Source organism: Callithrix jacchus, chromosome 1 (assembly GCF_049354715.1).
Source record: "Callithrix jacchus isolate 240 chromosome 1, calJac240_pri, whole genome shotgun sequence".
In the NCBI taxonomy this organism is placed as follows: Eukaryota; Metazoa; Chordata; class Mammalia; order Primates; family Cebidae; genus Callithrix; species Callithrix jacchus.
In genome coordinates, this window is record NC_133502.1 from 105,032,050 (window position 1) to 105,048,539 (window position 16,490).

The window sequence follows — 16,490 nt, forward strand, 5'->3', positions numbered from 1 at the left end:
AATGAATGAACAAATGAACATTTGTTGACTGTAATGGGTTTTTGTGTACTGTGTGGTGTACACACAAGAACACAACGACTGGAGTCATACATAGCTTGGTTTGAAACATACTGTACAGCAAAACTGTTGTGTGATATTGAACAAGTTAATGTCTCTGAATTCCAGTTTTCTTATTTGTAAAATAGTGGTGATTCTAATGCCGATTTCCCATTGTGTTTTGAGAATTATATAGTCCGGACAAGTTGAAAGTATTGTCCATTGTTAAATTGAGATAATAAAAAATGTTTGCTAAGTACCTCCTGTATTGTAGTCAACAGAAACTGATATGGCTGATTAAAAAAAAAAAGCACTCTAAGGAACATTACTGATCAGTCCAAACACGTGAGCGAACTCTGCTTTAGCAGCCTGTCTCTGAACTGCTCTCAGCTGCTTAGACTAACCTGCGTAGAATGGCCAGGAACTGACAGCCACCATATAAAACACATGTGGCATAGTTTAATGCATTTTATTAGGAAGTTGTGAAGCTGGTCATTGTGCTGTTCTTGGTTAACTCCTGGCAAAGCATCAGATGAATACCTTCCTTGTTCTTTTAAACCAAGTAATGTATGGTTTTCCTTTCTTAATTTTAAAACAATGCGTCTGTTTTCAATTAGAGAGGCAGAATATTTGCTGGAACTAAGGGAAAGTGAATGCCTGAATGGAAGTCGGGGAGAATATGAGAAATGCTGGCATCTTTCCTTCTCATTTTTACGCCACTAGAGAAATCTTCTCAGTGCTGTATTTAGTTTTTGCTATTTTAGAAATTTAGAGTAGTGCTTACTTAGTATTTAGCAAAGCAGCAGTTTTGTTCATCTTAATAACTTGTATCAAAACCTAAAAATCTTGTTGCTCCTAAGAAATTGTAGTCTTATTCTTTATTATATTGTTTTACCCTAAATTACTTCCACCTGCTATGCAATTATGTTTTTAAATAGTATGTTGTTAACCTACTCATGATTTTCATTAGTACAAGCGTTTATATCCGGACGTGAAATATCAGCAAGAAATGTGCTCTAAAAAATAATGACTTTTTGTGTCATTTTATGTTATATTATGATGCTTTTCCTTTCAAGAGAGAAGAAAAAAAAGCTCTTTATTAATAGCTACAGTTACTCATTTTGGCTAGTCCCATATAAATTTATACTTTTAACACATTTATTTTCCTTATTTTACATTTCATAAAGTGAATTTGTTAAGAAGATACCTTTAAGTTGATGTCACCACTTTGTAAGATGCGTATGCAGGTTTTTTTTTGTTTTTCTTTTTGTTTTGTATTATTTTGTATTATTTGTTAAAACCGAAATGTAACTGAGAGGACTGGCATATATCAAGAAATGTGATATCCCTGCTGAGATTAGCAGTAGTATTAGATTGGCTGGTAGGTTATCTGCTTCTGTCAATATGCACACTTCCTCCGTGGTAAAAAGTCTAACGGTTTTGAACAAAAAGAAGACCGTACTGAGTGTTGTCGGCATTGGCCTCTCTGTGAGAAGGTGAAAAGTCCTTAAAGACAGTGCTTCTGTGGTAAGAGTTCAGCTAATTAGGTGATTATGTATGCATTCTCGAAGGCACTAGCCTCTAGTCTTTGGTCTCTTGACTGTCTTTTAGCCATTTTACCATCTACCAGGCAGCTGGTGTATGGCAGCAGGATGAGGTTGCGTAGCTGTTTGATTATATTAATGGAACACTGCAGTCAACATACCTCACTATGTGGGGGATTAAAATACTTTTAGATTTATCTGTCTTTCAGTTGACCTTGATCCTTGGCATAAAATAACCAATACCATGTGCTCTGTGGGTGGGCAGCATCAGTGTTGTGCAGTTTTTGCCAGCCATGGGGAAGAATGGTAGCCCAGAGGAAGGGGGGTGCCTTTTTCTCTCTACAGCAGTTTTTTTTTTTTGCCAGACTCTACACAAAAAGTGGGGAGGTGGGTAAATTTTTCTAATATGTACGGAAGTGCCACATACTCCAGTGACTGCTTTGGGTCTTCCTAACTGAATGTGAGATTGAGAACAGTGATTTCGTGTTCTAGAGTAGTGCTTCTTGAACTTGAATATGTGTACAAGTCATGTGAGGCTCTCATTAAAATGCATATTTGTATTTCAGTGGATCTGGGGTGGGCCTGAGATTCTGCTATCTTCAGAAGCTGATGCTGAAGCAACCCAAAGTAGAGGCTTCTTAGAAATAACTGACTCTGCCACCAGAGGAAATAGGAAATCATCAGTATGCTACCTTTTGGAGAGAAGGTCCCAGAACTTATACTTCAATCGGATTTTGGGCATGCAACATTAAGCAAATTATCTAAACTCTCTATGCTGTGCCTTCCTTGTCGGAACAGTGAGGAGATAATAGTATTCACTTTGTATGGTCAATGTGAGCGTTAGTGGCAATATATAGGTGCAAAACTTTTGGGACAGTAACATCAACATAGCATCTACTAAATGGTTGTTGAATTATTCCCAGAACGTGTTAGGTCAGGAGAAATGTATATCCGTTTGGGAAAGTGCACATTATTTGAGGAGAAATTGTTTATTGTTTAAAGACATAGGAGAGGCTATGATCCAAGAATGAAACTAAGGTTCTCATGATCGGGTGCTGCAGTGGTTTCTTGGGAGCAGCAGCTGGTTTCTGGTAGGACCTAAGGCATCAGAATGTAGATGAAAGTGGGGGCCCTTCTGAAGCGGTTTATGGATTTCTGTCACTGCTGAGATAAAAGAGCCTTCACTTTTCTAACAGTCAAAGGATCTTTTCTCCTGACTTGAGGGTATGTGCTTGTAAGGTAAGGAAGAAGGTAGACATTCGAATAACAAAACAGGCAAAGGGACAGAAGAAAAAGGGAGACAAGTAACTTCAGCCATCCACTTCTGGGCCTTTTTCATTTAATATGCTCCAAAATGTGAGGTAGGTAATAGTGTTTTAATTCTACAGATGAAAAATGTTTAAAATATGTGCCCCGAATCACTCAATTTGTAAGTTTATGGGGCTGGATGAAGCCCAACCCAGAGTTAGTCTTATAATTCCCTAAAGGCAGCTCATATACTTGACTCCATAAACACCTCTGGCATTTAGGACACGTGTACTTAATTTTCTTATGCAAAAGAGTAAATGGAGTTACTTGTGGCTACTCCAACTGTCTTTCCACCACTTTGGCCAGCTCAAGTTATACTGCTGTGTCCCCAGGACCTAGCAAAGGCCCTTACCCACAGTTGAGCTCAGTAAATACTATGGAATGAATGAGTCAGTATTTAATAGAGAGCTGATCACATGATACACTATTATTATGAATCTTTTTTTAAATTATTACTTTTTTTAATAAAGAAAAGAGGTTTGATTGGCTCACGGCCCTGCAGATTGTATAGGAAGCATGGCAGCTTTTGCTTCTAGGGAGGCCTCAGGAAACTTACAATCATGGCAGAGGCTAAGGAGAAGCAGGCACGTCTTCTATGGCTGGGGCAGGAGGGAGACAGAGGGGAGGTGCCACACACTTTGAAGCAACCAGATATGACGAGACCTCACTATCACAAGAACAGCACAGAGGGTATGAAGCCAAACCATTCATGAGGACTCTCCCCCATAATCTAATCACCCCCACCAGGCCCCACATCTAACATGGGGGCTTACATTTGGACAAGAGATTTGGTGAGGACACGGATGTAAAACCCATTATTAGTAGTGCTTTCATGCTTCTGATTATATTTTGTAACTATGTTATTGAACTATAATTTACATGCCATGTAATTTACCAATGAATAGTCTTAAGCATATTCAGAGTTGTATGACCCTCACTACAATCAGTTTTAGGACAAAAAATGTCCCGCAAAAGAAAGGCCTCAATCTTCCCATTCCCTCCTATACCTAAGCAACTGCTAATCTACTTCCTCTATATAGACATTTGCTTATTCTGGACATACTTTAAATAAGTGGAATAACCAGTGAAGATGGGCTAGTTAGTAAATACCGCAGTTTCCCCGTCACTCTGTGTCCCAGGTTCAAGTGATTCTCCTGCCTCAGCCTCCCGAGTAGCTAGGATTACAGGTGCACGCTGCCACACCCAGCTAATTTTTTTGTATTTTTTGTAGAGATGGAGGTTCACTGGAGTTTCACCATGTTGGCACATGAAGCACTGCTCTGCCAGGAGGTTTCTAGGGCTCCTCAATAACTCCTTTTAGTGAGAGTTGGTGTTTCCAGGAGGCCCTCAGTCTTGACATGAAGACTGCTGGGTGCTGCTGGAGTAGGTTTCTGGGGCTCCCCAATAACTCCTTCTAGTGAGAGCTGGTGTTTCCAGGAGGCCCTCAGTCTTGACTTGAAGACTGTTGGGTGCAGCTGTGCTCCACAAGAGCAGGCCCCTTCTACAGTGCCAGTGTCTTGGAACAGTTCCATAGGCAACCAGCGGCTTCTGCTCTTTCCCATCTGCACAGTGCAGATGACATTCTGTTGTAGCCCAACTTCACATTTCCAGGTGCTTATAGAGTCTATGACTTTTTTCTTTTTTATTTCTGTTGCCATGTTTCTTCCAGGGCATCTCTGCCCCATTCTCAGAGCTCACAGTAGCCGCAGTCAATACCCTGCTCCTGGGCTTGTAACCCATCACAGCCTGGACTCCTTTGGTCAAAGCTCTCACATTCTCTTGATGGAAAAAAGTTTTATCAACTATATTTTTAATCTGCTTTGCTTTTTTTATTTCTGCCTGGCTGCATTTTTATTTCATCACCATTCGTTTTGCTCTCTAGGAGTCACTGGTGTTGATCCGAAAAGTTACAGGATCTCTTCCAGGAGGGAGGATGGCAGTACAGCAGCTTACCACTGACATAGTCCTTCAGGATATAGTGCGCAGATCGAGGCTGGTCTGACTGTCCATGCGCTGTCATGAATCCTCGCATATATCCATAAGCTGTTAACAGTTCTTCTGATGTTGGAGGTCGGTGGGGATCATCATCCTCTCTAGGCTTTATGATATTCATCCCATAGGTAACTTCTAAAACATGTCTTAGAATATTCTGGCAAACTAATGATACAGGTGGAACGAGATCTCCCATCTGATCAATTGGGAGGATTCTGCTGCAAGTCATTTCTGCCTTGGTGGACACAAAAGATGGCATCACCAAACCTAGGCAGTCACATAGGCAGAGGCCAGGCTCCACGTAGAGTGTCTGAAAGTGCTTCGTGTGACCAGGTGTGGCAGACACAGATACTTTCTTGTTGCCCATGATGGTGTTGATTGTTGAACTCTTACCAACATTAGGGTAGCCCACCAGTCCGACTGTAAGTTGCCCATCTTTCACCTTCTTCCCGGTATGTAGCTCCTTAAAAAGCTCTAGTAACTCCTGCTTTGATACCAGATGGCTAAAGTTGTGTGTCTGTCTCTTCTGTGGGGTGTTCCTGCCCGGAGCCTCAGAATCTGTCATATAGCTTTCCTTCCAGTCCTGGCCACAGTCCTCTTCATCAGGACTGTCTTCTTCTGAACGTGTCTGCCAGTCATCTTCCTCTTCCTCCTGACAGTGCCCATACTCACTGTCCTCTTCATCAGTAGTGGGATTTTCACTAAGTGAAGGAGAGTCCCTGGCTGGGAGATGTTTGATCTCATTGTGTGAAATTTCAGCCTTGTCGAAACTGGAGTTTTCAAACTCAATTGTGTTGCTTTGTCTATCATCTCTGTTTACCTCTTCCTCAGAGTCAGCGTTCAGGTGAATGCCTCTGGCCAGAGCTGACCAGAAAATAACCTTCACGTCTTCTTTTTCAAAGTGTGTGGCCCAGGCGCTGCTGCTCAGCAGTAGGCAAGTCTGCCTTGTTGATCAGAATGATGTTCTCCTTATTGGCATCCATTTCTTTCACATAATATTCCAAATCCTCACATCTAAACAGGAGTGGGTTTCGAGCATCTACTGTCTGGACCACAATATCACTTCTCTCAATGACTCTCCAGGGCTGGCGCCAGAAGTTCAAATTTCGTTCAAATGGAGTCAGTATCAGCTTTTGTTCCTCTTCTAGCCGGACAAGCTGATGTCTCCATTCTAGAAAATTATCTTTCTCTGCCTGTTTGAGTTCTTCTGGGCTAGTTTTTTTGTCCCAGTTTGGTCTCCTTGGTATTACACGAGAACTGTTTGTTTTGTTCATGGAGCTTCTTAATTCTCTGGCTCTCCTCAAAAGATAGCAGTCAAGTTCTAGCCTCAGCCATCACAAACTTAATATTGAGTTTCTCAGCAACAAACTGTTCTTACGAGTTCGGCAGTAGCAAGGAAGTCATCAAGAGAGCTCTGTTTAGTCACTGACTGAAGATTAAGATGACCCCAATCATAGCCATCATTGAGTTCACTTGTGTGCAACCAGGAGTCAGTGTGACGATGGCTTCGGCTCTGCTGAGTCTGTTGGTGCATAAGGGCCCATCCCAGCGACACTCCCCCGCCCCCCGGGGCTCTCCTCCAGCGCATGGTAACAGAACCACCGCAAGAACCTTCGCCTCTCAGCGTGTGAATCTTTTAAACTTTTAACTCTGATAGCCACCTATTTGATTTCTCTGTCTTGACTGTACACCCTTTTTACTTGTTCTTTATGTTTATTAATCCATACATTTCACATCTACTTAAATAATTTTAAAAATCCCACCAAGTATTTTTTCATTTCTCTTTGGGCCAGAGGAGGTGTAAGATGTGTGCTTTGCTTATGGGGACTTGCAGTTTCATTAGAGAGGCAAGATACTTCACAAAATTATTTAATTCTTTAATGTGCAGTCAAGGCAGTTTTTACAGGAAAGCTTATATATTCTTTCTTTTTTTTCTTTCCTTATTTCCCTTTCTTTGCCCCCCTTCCTGCTCTTTTGAGTTGGTGCATGTAGTGATGTATCTGGCAATGCTGGGTATTTGTCCGTTTTCTGACCATTTCTCACGGACATATCTTTGTTAGGAGCCAGGGAAGGCATCTTAATTACTGCTGCAGTCTTGGGATAATGAAATGCACAACTCTATGAAAAACTTGATCACAGATCACAAAAGTGATTGGAAAGCTTATGCAGCAGAAAAACAACTTGACTGAATTATGAAACACCTCTGGTATGTGAACATAGCTGTAATACTTGAAATTAAGAAGCTTGTTTCCATAAATACTAGATCCTTTTTTCTTTTTCTCAAATAGGAAAACATTTTTATAAATATACAGATAAGTGTGTTTATTGTAAAAATTCAGACAACATAAAAAAGCAAAAGAAGGTAAAAATCACATGTAATCTCACTATGTAAGAATTCCACTGTGTATTTTACGGTATATTGACATACTGAGATTTAACTTTGCACATATAAATGTAGGTTCACTATCCCTCATCCAAAACTCCTTGGGACAGTTTGTTTCTGAATTCTAAAAAAAATTTTCTTGGATTGTAGAAAGATAATGTGAGAAAACCCATATTGAAGTTTGGAGTTGTACCGTATAATCAAATACATTAATATTTCAGCAGCAAAATATGTTAATATTTGCAGTTAGTGGAATAAATGAAGATTGTAAATAGCTTTGCAGCCAGTCACATTTCCCATAAATTAATTACAAAAAAGTCTTTCAGTTCTTGGAAATTTGGGGATTTCAGTTAATAAGGGAGTATGGACCTATACACAAAAATATTATTTTTTTTTGTCAAGTATATATCACAAGTACTTTTTTCTGACTTGTTTTCTCATATGTGTCATAATGAACATCCTTGCAGGATAAGCTGCTAGCAATGGAATTGCTAGGTCAGAACATACACACATTTTTCAGGCTTTTGGTAAAGATCATTAAATTACCATCCACAAAGCTCAAACCAAATTACTGTGTGGGATCTGAACTTGCCTGTTTTTGCCACATCTTTGCCAACTCAGTTTTATTAGTGTTTTAGTTCTTTCCAATCTAATTGGTGAAAGTGATACTTTACATTTTTGAATACTAATAATGTACTTCATTTCACAAACATTTGGCTGTAAAATTTCCTCTAGATTCATTCCAGAGATTAAGATATTTTCATTTTCAAATAATTAAACTGGGACTATTATCTTACGTTGTTTTGGAGATACTAATTACATATCAGGTAATGTCAATTGCATTGGTATTTAGAAAGTAAGTTTTTTTTGTTTCTTTTTTAAACTTCAAGTTCCAGATACAGGTGCAGAATGTGCAGGTTTGTTACATAGGTATACATGTGCCATGGTGGTTTGCTGCACCAGTCAACCAGGCATCTAGGATTTAAGCACCGCATGCATTAGGTATTTGTCCTAATGCTCTCCCTCCCCTGCCCCTGACTCCCTGACACACCCTGGTGTGTGATGTTCCCCTCCCTATGTCCATGTGTTCTCATTGTTCAGCTCCCACTTATGAGTGAGAACATGTAGTGGTTGGTTTTCTGTTCCTGTGTTAGTTTGCTGAGGATGATGGCTTCCAGCTTAGAAAGGAAGTTTTGATGAAGAGCATATGTTTCTTGAAGGACTCTTTCAATAATTATTTGGACAGAATTTTTCTGAATATGAAAGCAGTATTTAATGGCATTGACAGTTCAAGGCTTCAGCTTATCTCCAAGTGTATCATCTACTTTTAGGTGACAATAAGCAAGTTAATGCCCCAGGTTCCTGTGCAGTTATCTCATATAGTTTTCTGACAGTGTAAAACATTACATCCTCAGTGCATGCTTTAAAAGAGGAAGTTTGAAGTTTTGTTCTTTCATTTTGTAGAGTCTGAAAAGATTTCCCCTAAGCCTGAAGCAGTAGTAAGCTGTGGAATCACCTGGGTGGCTTAATTACCATGCAGACACCTGAGTGCAGCCACTGGCACCTCTAATCCAGTAAGCGTTAGACTGTATTTTTAGAAAGGTAGCCCAGCTCTGATTTTAATCAGATTATTAGAACAATAGTAGTGTTCATAGGAGTGGTTTTGTAGTTGTAAAAACAGGAATTGTTATTATCATAGCAATACTGATAATTGTAAAAATTCCTATTAATGGTAATGTTACGAATCTTTTAAGTATATCTGATAACTCAGTGATGTTCAAAGTTCCATGTTCAATGAATGAGCAGCTTTTGGATTCATCTTTCTTAAACATCTAACTTATTTTTATTTCTTGGTAATAGAGAATGAGTACTTGAAATAAGGGCCATTCTTAACTTTTGAACACAGAGAAAACTTTTTTATTACAAAAAGTTATTTTGGGAGGGGGGAGATTAGTTTTCCTTAGTTGAACGATAGAATAACACAGACAAACCAGAGATTTTCTTATTGTCATGATGTCATTTTTGTATAATTTATTATATTTTGTATTTTATTTCCTTCCTGTGTGTGTTTCTTCGTGTCTTCTTTAAACTGATCCCATATAGGATCTAGCAGTTTTAAATAAACATTGTTCTGACCAATTTATACAAGAAATAACACCTTCATTGTTCTCAAACATGTTGATGTGGTTCACCATTCTGGAATCAATGAAACTTAAGAGAATGTTTGGCTACACCAGCTTTAATTTGGGTCAGCCCAAAAGACTTGCTAATGATTTGACTTAAGCACTAATTATTTTGTGAACCTTATTCTTAAAACATAAGCAGGTGTGAACTTCTATTAACTCCACTGCCCATATCCCTTTGTGTTTTAGAAATTGATTATTTACTGTTTCTACAGTCAGCTCTTTGCTAAACTAAAAGTGTATGTATGCCAAAATGTAGTACAAGAAAGCAGGCTTATCATCCAAGTAGAAGCAGGATAGATCATTAATCTTCTGCACACTTGCTCCAGCAAGTGTTCAGCCAAGCAGGTAAAGGGGCTGGGCTTTATCCGAGATCAGCAAGTCTGATCCAGCTTGCCAAAAAGACAAATTACCCAAGTTGATATGGAAAGCCCAAAAGTCATCCCATCACGTCCTTATAAGGGCATTTACATTTTGCTGTTAATTTGAAAGTGATTTCACAGGATTTTGTTTTGTTTTGTTTTGTTTTAGGGTTTCCCTAAAATATGGAAGGTATGTGTAGCCTGGCTGTCAGGTATGAGGAAACAGAGGTACAGGTTTTTAGGTGACCTCCCAGAAGTCACACACAACCCTGGAGTGGCAGTTAGAAAAATGGCATTTCACTTTAGAGCATTTCTTTTTCTCTTCTTTAAAAATAAGGTGTTTTGTGTGTGTGTGTGTGTGTGTGTGTGTGTGTGTGTGTGTGTGTATGTATAACAGTTATATACTTGTGCTTTAATGAAAGGTTTGGACTAGAAATGTTAATGTCAGAAATTATTTTGCTTCTCACCCTTTTTACTCCCAGCTTCCCACATGAGTATCACTTGCCTACCTGCCAACCAGATAGAGCTTGCCTGGAAGAGTCATCTTTAGCCCCTGGGGGAAGGAAGGGAATTATCCCTTAGTGAGAGCTACACTCTTACTGGGCTGTCTGTTCCCTCTGAGATGTTCTAGGATTGTCCTTTAAACATTTTCCATTTTCCTCCTTATAGTCTCTGCTGCTATCCTCTTCCGTAAGTGAGAAAACTGAGGCTTGTGAGGTGAAATACAATTCAGCTTGCAGAGTGCCTCCAACACCCCGGCTGTCTTCTCTAGGGAATAGCTAGTATCAGGCAGCTGGGCATTCAGGTCCATCCTTGCAGCCTGAGTTTGTGACCAAGTCCACTTATGGAGTGGGACCTGGGCTCCTCAAACTTTAATCTTGTGTATCTAGTCTGCTTCTCCTCCACAAGTGCTAATTCTGCCATTCTGGGATGACCTCTCTTCTAATGACCTGTGTTGCTCATGAGATCTTCCTGCTCCTGCCCTGATTAGCTGAGATACCAGGCACTCCTTCCAGGTTTTGCTCTCCTCTTCATGTAATAGACCTTTGACGTCTGTTTGGAGATTGATGACAGCTATAAATTTTACTTCCTGCTGTGGTTATAAGCTGTCCATGATACTAAGACCTGGGCCAAATCGCAAAATTATTAAAGCAGAAACTTCAACTTGCATGTTGAAGGGATAAGTAAAAGAAAGCTGTGAAATAGGCTAACTCAGTTACCATGGCTTATGGTTAAGAAAGCTGCATTGGCTGATTGGGAAGCAGTTGCACACTCTCTAGGACCATTAAGGTCAAACTTGGATGAAATTTTGCAGTCTTCATACAAATTTATCCTATATTGTCCGAAAACAAATTGGCACTCATTTTTCTAACTTGGGTTAGGTTTTGTAAACCCTGCTCTGAAGACTAAGAGCAGAACTCATTATTGATAACAGCTTGTGGATTTCTGATTTTATGAAAACCATCTTGATCTTTCTTTATTGTTTTTAGCATTCTTGTTTTTCTTTTTTGCAATTTAAAACTAAACATTCATCTGATATTCCATGTCAAACCAAGTATCTCATCTTGTAATGTCATAATCTGTTAAGACATTCCTCTCAACTTTGTACAGCAAAGCTTTTATTGTGTAAGTTTGCAACAAAGGTGGGATTTCAGATTAAGGAGGGTGCTAGTGCTAATAGCCAAAGTAATTGTATTGAAAAGCATTCTTATTGAAACAGACATACACCACAAGTATTTGAAAGTGATATTTTTCATCAGGTGAAATATTTGGAAATAATTGTAATAACAAGGGGAAAGCAAACATATTCCTTACAGTTTTTTTTTTGCATATATATCTTGTTTAAGGTGTAAGAAAATTCTTAAAGTTTCATTTTGCATCATCCAGTGAGTTTCAGTATAATGCTAAGATGTGGAGGTATTACTAACCCCATTTATGATAAATATCAATTCAGAAGACTTGATATTTAGGTGACTTGTTATGGTCTGAATGTGTATCCCATCAAAATTTGTATATTGAGACCCTAACCCGTAAGGTGATGGTATTGGGAGGCAGGGCCTTTGGGAGGTGATTTGGTCATGAAGGTGGAGCCCTCATGAATGGGATTAGTCCTTCTGTAAAATAGGCCCAAGGAAGCTTGTTTCCTTCTACCCAGTGAGGATGCAACAAGAAGCTGCCATCTGTTAATTAGGAAACTGGCTCTTAGCAGACACTGGGTGAGTCTGTGCTTTGATCATGAACTTACCAGGCTCCAGGACTGTGAGAAATAAATGTTTGTTGTTTATAAGCCATCCAATTTATGGAATTTTAAAATAGCAACCCAAAAGGACTGAGACTGTAACTAGACTGAAATTGTAAAAGTATAGGATGGTATAGCATTCAAACCAGGATTTCTAGGGTAGCTGTATGAGGAATGCAGAGATGAGTAAGGTTCTCTGCCCCCAAGGTATGTGCCATTCTGTGAGGGACACAGACACTTACGAGACACTGAGGGAGCCTGAGAGGAAGAGTATCTCCAGCTCTTTCTAAGGAGGAAGAGGCAGGATGGCCCTGCCTGGTGATACCTGTACTGCTCTTGAGGGTGGGAGGGTTTGGACAGATGAATGGGAGTGGGAAAAGGCAAAGGCAGAGAGCAAGAAAGTACAGGAACAATCCCACGAAAGTTGAGTAGTTTCGGGACCAAAGATGCCAGATGGGCCAGGTTTTGTGGTGGGAGATAAGGCTGTAAAGGTGTAGGGGAATTGGATTGTAAAGAGCCTTGAATTCCACATCCTGGAGGTTGATCCTAACTTCTGTGGGAACTGCCCAGACCACTGGGCAGGAAAAGGAGGTGATGGGAGTTTGTGTTTTTGGAAGTACAGGTGGCATAAGACTCTGACACTGTGATACTGTTATCTGGTACCACACAAGTGGTATGAGAGTGTGGTACTGTCTGGAAGCAAGATCCCGACCAGGACTGAGGAGCTGGAGTGAAAGGGTGGACATGGAGGAGAAATGGCAGCTTGAGGGGAAAGCCAGAAGTGGGATTCGAACAAATAGTTTTATTTTGGTTTGCTTGTTTGGTTCTTTAGGAGAGAACTGAGTGTGTTTATTGGTCAGTGGAAATTTGCTGGTGAAGAGGGAAACCATTTGACAGTATCCAAACAATATAAAATATAAAGTTTTGGAGAAGCAGTACACACATTGCTTTGAAACTGTTGTTAGCAAACAGAGAATTAGTGAAGATTAAAGTTTTCAGAAGAAGGCAGCTTTTAACAGACAGTGCTAGTCAATTTTGTCTGAAGTGGTAGGCAGGGTCTTCTGCCAAGAACGAGGGGTAAGTGATGCATAGGGATAAGGATTGTGGGAAAACATGAAGGAAAAAACTTCATGGAGAAGCCAGATGTGATAATACACCCTGTAATCCCAATACTTTGGGAAGCTGAGGCAGGAGGATAGTTTATCCTAGAAATTCGAGTGCAGGTTGGGCAACATAGCAAGGCCCCATCTCCACTGTATGGAGTGTAGATAATTAGGAGTTAGTGAAAGGGAGCGACCCTGAGATGAATAAAAGAATTGGTGAGCAGGGTTGTGCACCCAGTATCTAACCACTGGTAGATAATATCAGGCTGCCCTACTGGCTAGTGAGATTCCATATAGTTATCCTGCAGTTTTCCGTGATAATGGAGAATAGGTATAACAGGAATAATTAAAATCTCCATCTAAGTCTCATTTTAGCAATATGCTTCTATTGCAGTAAAATATCTTAGTGTCCCCGATGGAGCATCAGAAGCATCTTTTTTGACTGTTATTCGTACACGTGGTTCTATTAGAATATGGAATACCTCTGGCCTCCACATTCTAAGTTTCCTCCTTGTTGAAACTTAGACGTATACCACAAGTATGAGGACAGCTTAGCAGTCTTAGCTCAAAGACCCCAGGATTTTTGATTGACTTAGTAAAGATCTATGTCAAGCCAAAGAAACCTGATTGAGTCAAGAGGACTCTTAATTTGGTGAACAGGTGGACCCTGGAAGGGCTGAGTGCATCCCCGATTGGGCCGGTTGGCAGCAGGTAACAAAATTTAAAGGGCATATTCTCTTTCAGGTGGCAGTTCCACCCTGCAGAATTTGCTCTGCTAGAATGCAAGCTTCGAGGTGGCAGGGATCATGTCTTTGTTCTTGCTGAATGAGCAGCACCTAGCACAGTCCCGTGCATTTAATATATGCTCAATACATATTTGTTAAATAAATATGTAATTGAAACACGCATAAAAGTGCAGAGATGCCATTCTCTGCCCAGGTTCTCTGAAGTCCAGGCAGATGGTCTTTTGCCTCTGACTTCTGCTGTCTTTCCTCTGGCACTGCCTTTGCATATGCCACCCACCTCTTCATTCTTCCAGCTTCTTTTATGAGATGCTTTCATATGATTATATTCCATTTTTTTTCTGGTCATGTAGTCCATTTTTAAAAATTATATTTTTGTTAATGTGATTCTTTGAATAATGCCTGTCTCTCATTAAGTGTGGCATAGTATCCACTCACTCTTAGATCCCTAGAACAGTGCCTGGTAAAAAGTGGGGTACACACACACACACATTTGTGAATGAGGCTGGGCACAATGGCTCATGCCCAGCCACTGAGGCTGAGCAGGTGGAGCGCTTGAGGCCAGGATTTTGAGATCAGCTTTGCCAATGCTTAAAATACAAAAATTAGCTGGGTGTGGTGGCACGCACCTGTAATCCCAGCTACTCGGGAGGCTGAAGCAGGAGAATTGCTTGAACATGGGAGTCGAAGGCTGCAGTGATCCCAGATTGCACCACAACACTCCAGCCTGGGTGACAAAGCGAGAACTTGTCCAGCCTGGGCAACCAGCGAAACTCCGTCTCAAAAAAAAAAAAAAAAAAAAAAAAAAGAATGAGATTTGCTACAGCACTGTTTATAATAATGAAAATTTGGAAACAAGCCAAATATCTATCAATAAGAAAGTAGTTAAATTATAGTACATGTATTCTTTGGAATTCTTTTCAGCTGAAATAAACAATAAAGTAGAACTATGTGTACTAATCTAGAAAGTAATGCATGATATATTTATTAAGTCTTTTAAAAAGCAAGTTGCAAACTATCAGGTATAATGTAATCCTGTTTTAATAATAATATATGTTATAAAATATAAAATCTTGTTTAATAATATATGCAAGAAAGGAACAACCTCAAAATGTACATATTGTAAAAAATACTAGATGGAGGTAATAAACTTAACAGCAGTTTATTTCTGAGTTGTAGAATCAAGGATCAGTTTTTATTTTGTTTATCATTTATCTGAAAAAACTCACTTTTCATGCTATAAATTGTATTCTCTACTCTTTTCACTTGTTCTTCCTTCCATCCATCTATCCATCCATCCACCCATTCCAGATATTTAATGAGCATCCATGTGCCATGCATTGTGCTAAGCAGTACATCTATAACCAACAAATAGATTGCTCTTTAATTGCTAATCTGCTAGCTGGGGTACAGGCAAGTCCATGGGCAATTGATAATGTAGTGTAGTAAGTATTATGATAGGAGAAACTATAGCGTACTCTGGACAGGCAGTAACCTAGATGGGAGGGATGGAGAGGCTCCCTAGGACTTTTCATTATGATTATTATTTTAACTAAAGATGATATTTATTGAGTGCCTACTGGATCAAAGCTTTCGGTTCACTTAAGCCCAGTCACTGTCTCACAAGAACCTAAAAGCTATCGGAGAGGGTTGGTGGCAAGCTGGTGATATTTTGTGTCTTTTATTAGGATTAAGTAGCAGTAATACACAGCATGTGGGTTAATGACTTCAGATTGTAGAGAAAGAGGGAGAAGAGCCTGGATTTGACAGAACAGTTGACCTCTTGCTAATTAAGAGTGGCTCTATTATTTTATTGTTTCTACAGATGTTATTCTTCCATAGACTAAGGGTATGTGCTAATTCTGAATATATTTTCTCATCCCACCTTCTTGGCCCTTCTTACAATTCACTTTCTTTATCTTAAATTAAGAATTTCTTGCATCGCTCCCCGCCCCGACAGTCTTTTAACTAACTTTTGTTGTTGTTGTTGTTGTTGTTGTTAATAGTAATTTCTGAACTAAAGTAATTGGTTTGAATAACTGGGGGGAACAGGGAATGGGGCAGGGGAAGCCGCAGCACCCTCCAGCCTCACATTGTGGCCCCTGGCCATCTGGGCACTTGAAGCAGCTGCTCAGATCCTGAGTGGCCTCCCTTCACTCACACATATGTTTTTTTGATGTTTCAGTTTGTAGGCTATAAACCAGGAATGTAAGAAGGAGACAGTCTTAATGAGAATCTCAGGGAACACCCCCACACTTTGCCTGGGAATGCCGTGAGGGCTCCTGAGCACTTGGCAGGAGCCCAGTGCTGAAAGGCAAGCTGGGTGAGGGCAGGCCAGGGAAGAGCTGCATCCGATGAAAGCAGAGGTCATTCCAACATTGTGCTGCCCCTGATGGCTTCACTGTGAGACTAAATCAAATTTGCCATTTGGAGTTGGCCAACTCTGACTTTTTTTCTATAGCCCTGACAGTCCTTGCTGGTCACAAAAAAGCCCTGGCTCCCTCGCTGTGCCCTCAGCAAAGATTTAATAGCTGTGCTCTGCTGCAGTGAGGTTTCATGTTACTAACACTTCATTATTTTACAAAACATTCAATAGA

The 16,490-nt window shown here is 40.0% G+C and overlaps 1 protein-coding gene and 1 pseudogene across 2 annotated transcripts in view; one reads left to right on the plus strand and one right to left on the minus strand.

The window, feature by feature from the left end:
• Positions 1–16,490, plus strand: part of GNAQ (G protein subunit alpha q) — a 333,551-nt gene that overhangs the window by 121,342 nt on the left and 195,719 nt on the right. The window lies entirely within an intron of this gene.
• On the minus strand, positions 3,827–6,468 carry LOC118154531 (large subunit GTPase 1 homolog pseudogene; annotated as a pseudogene).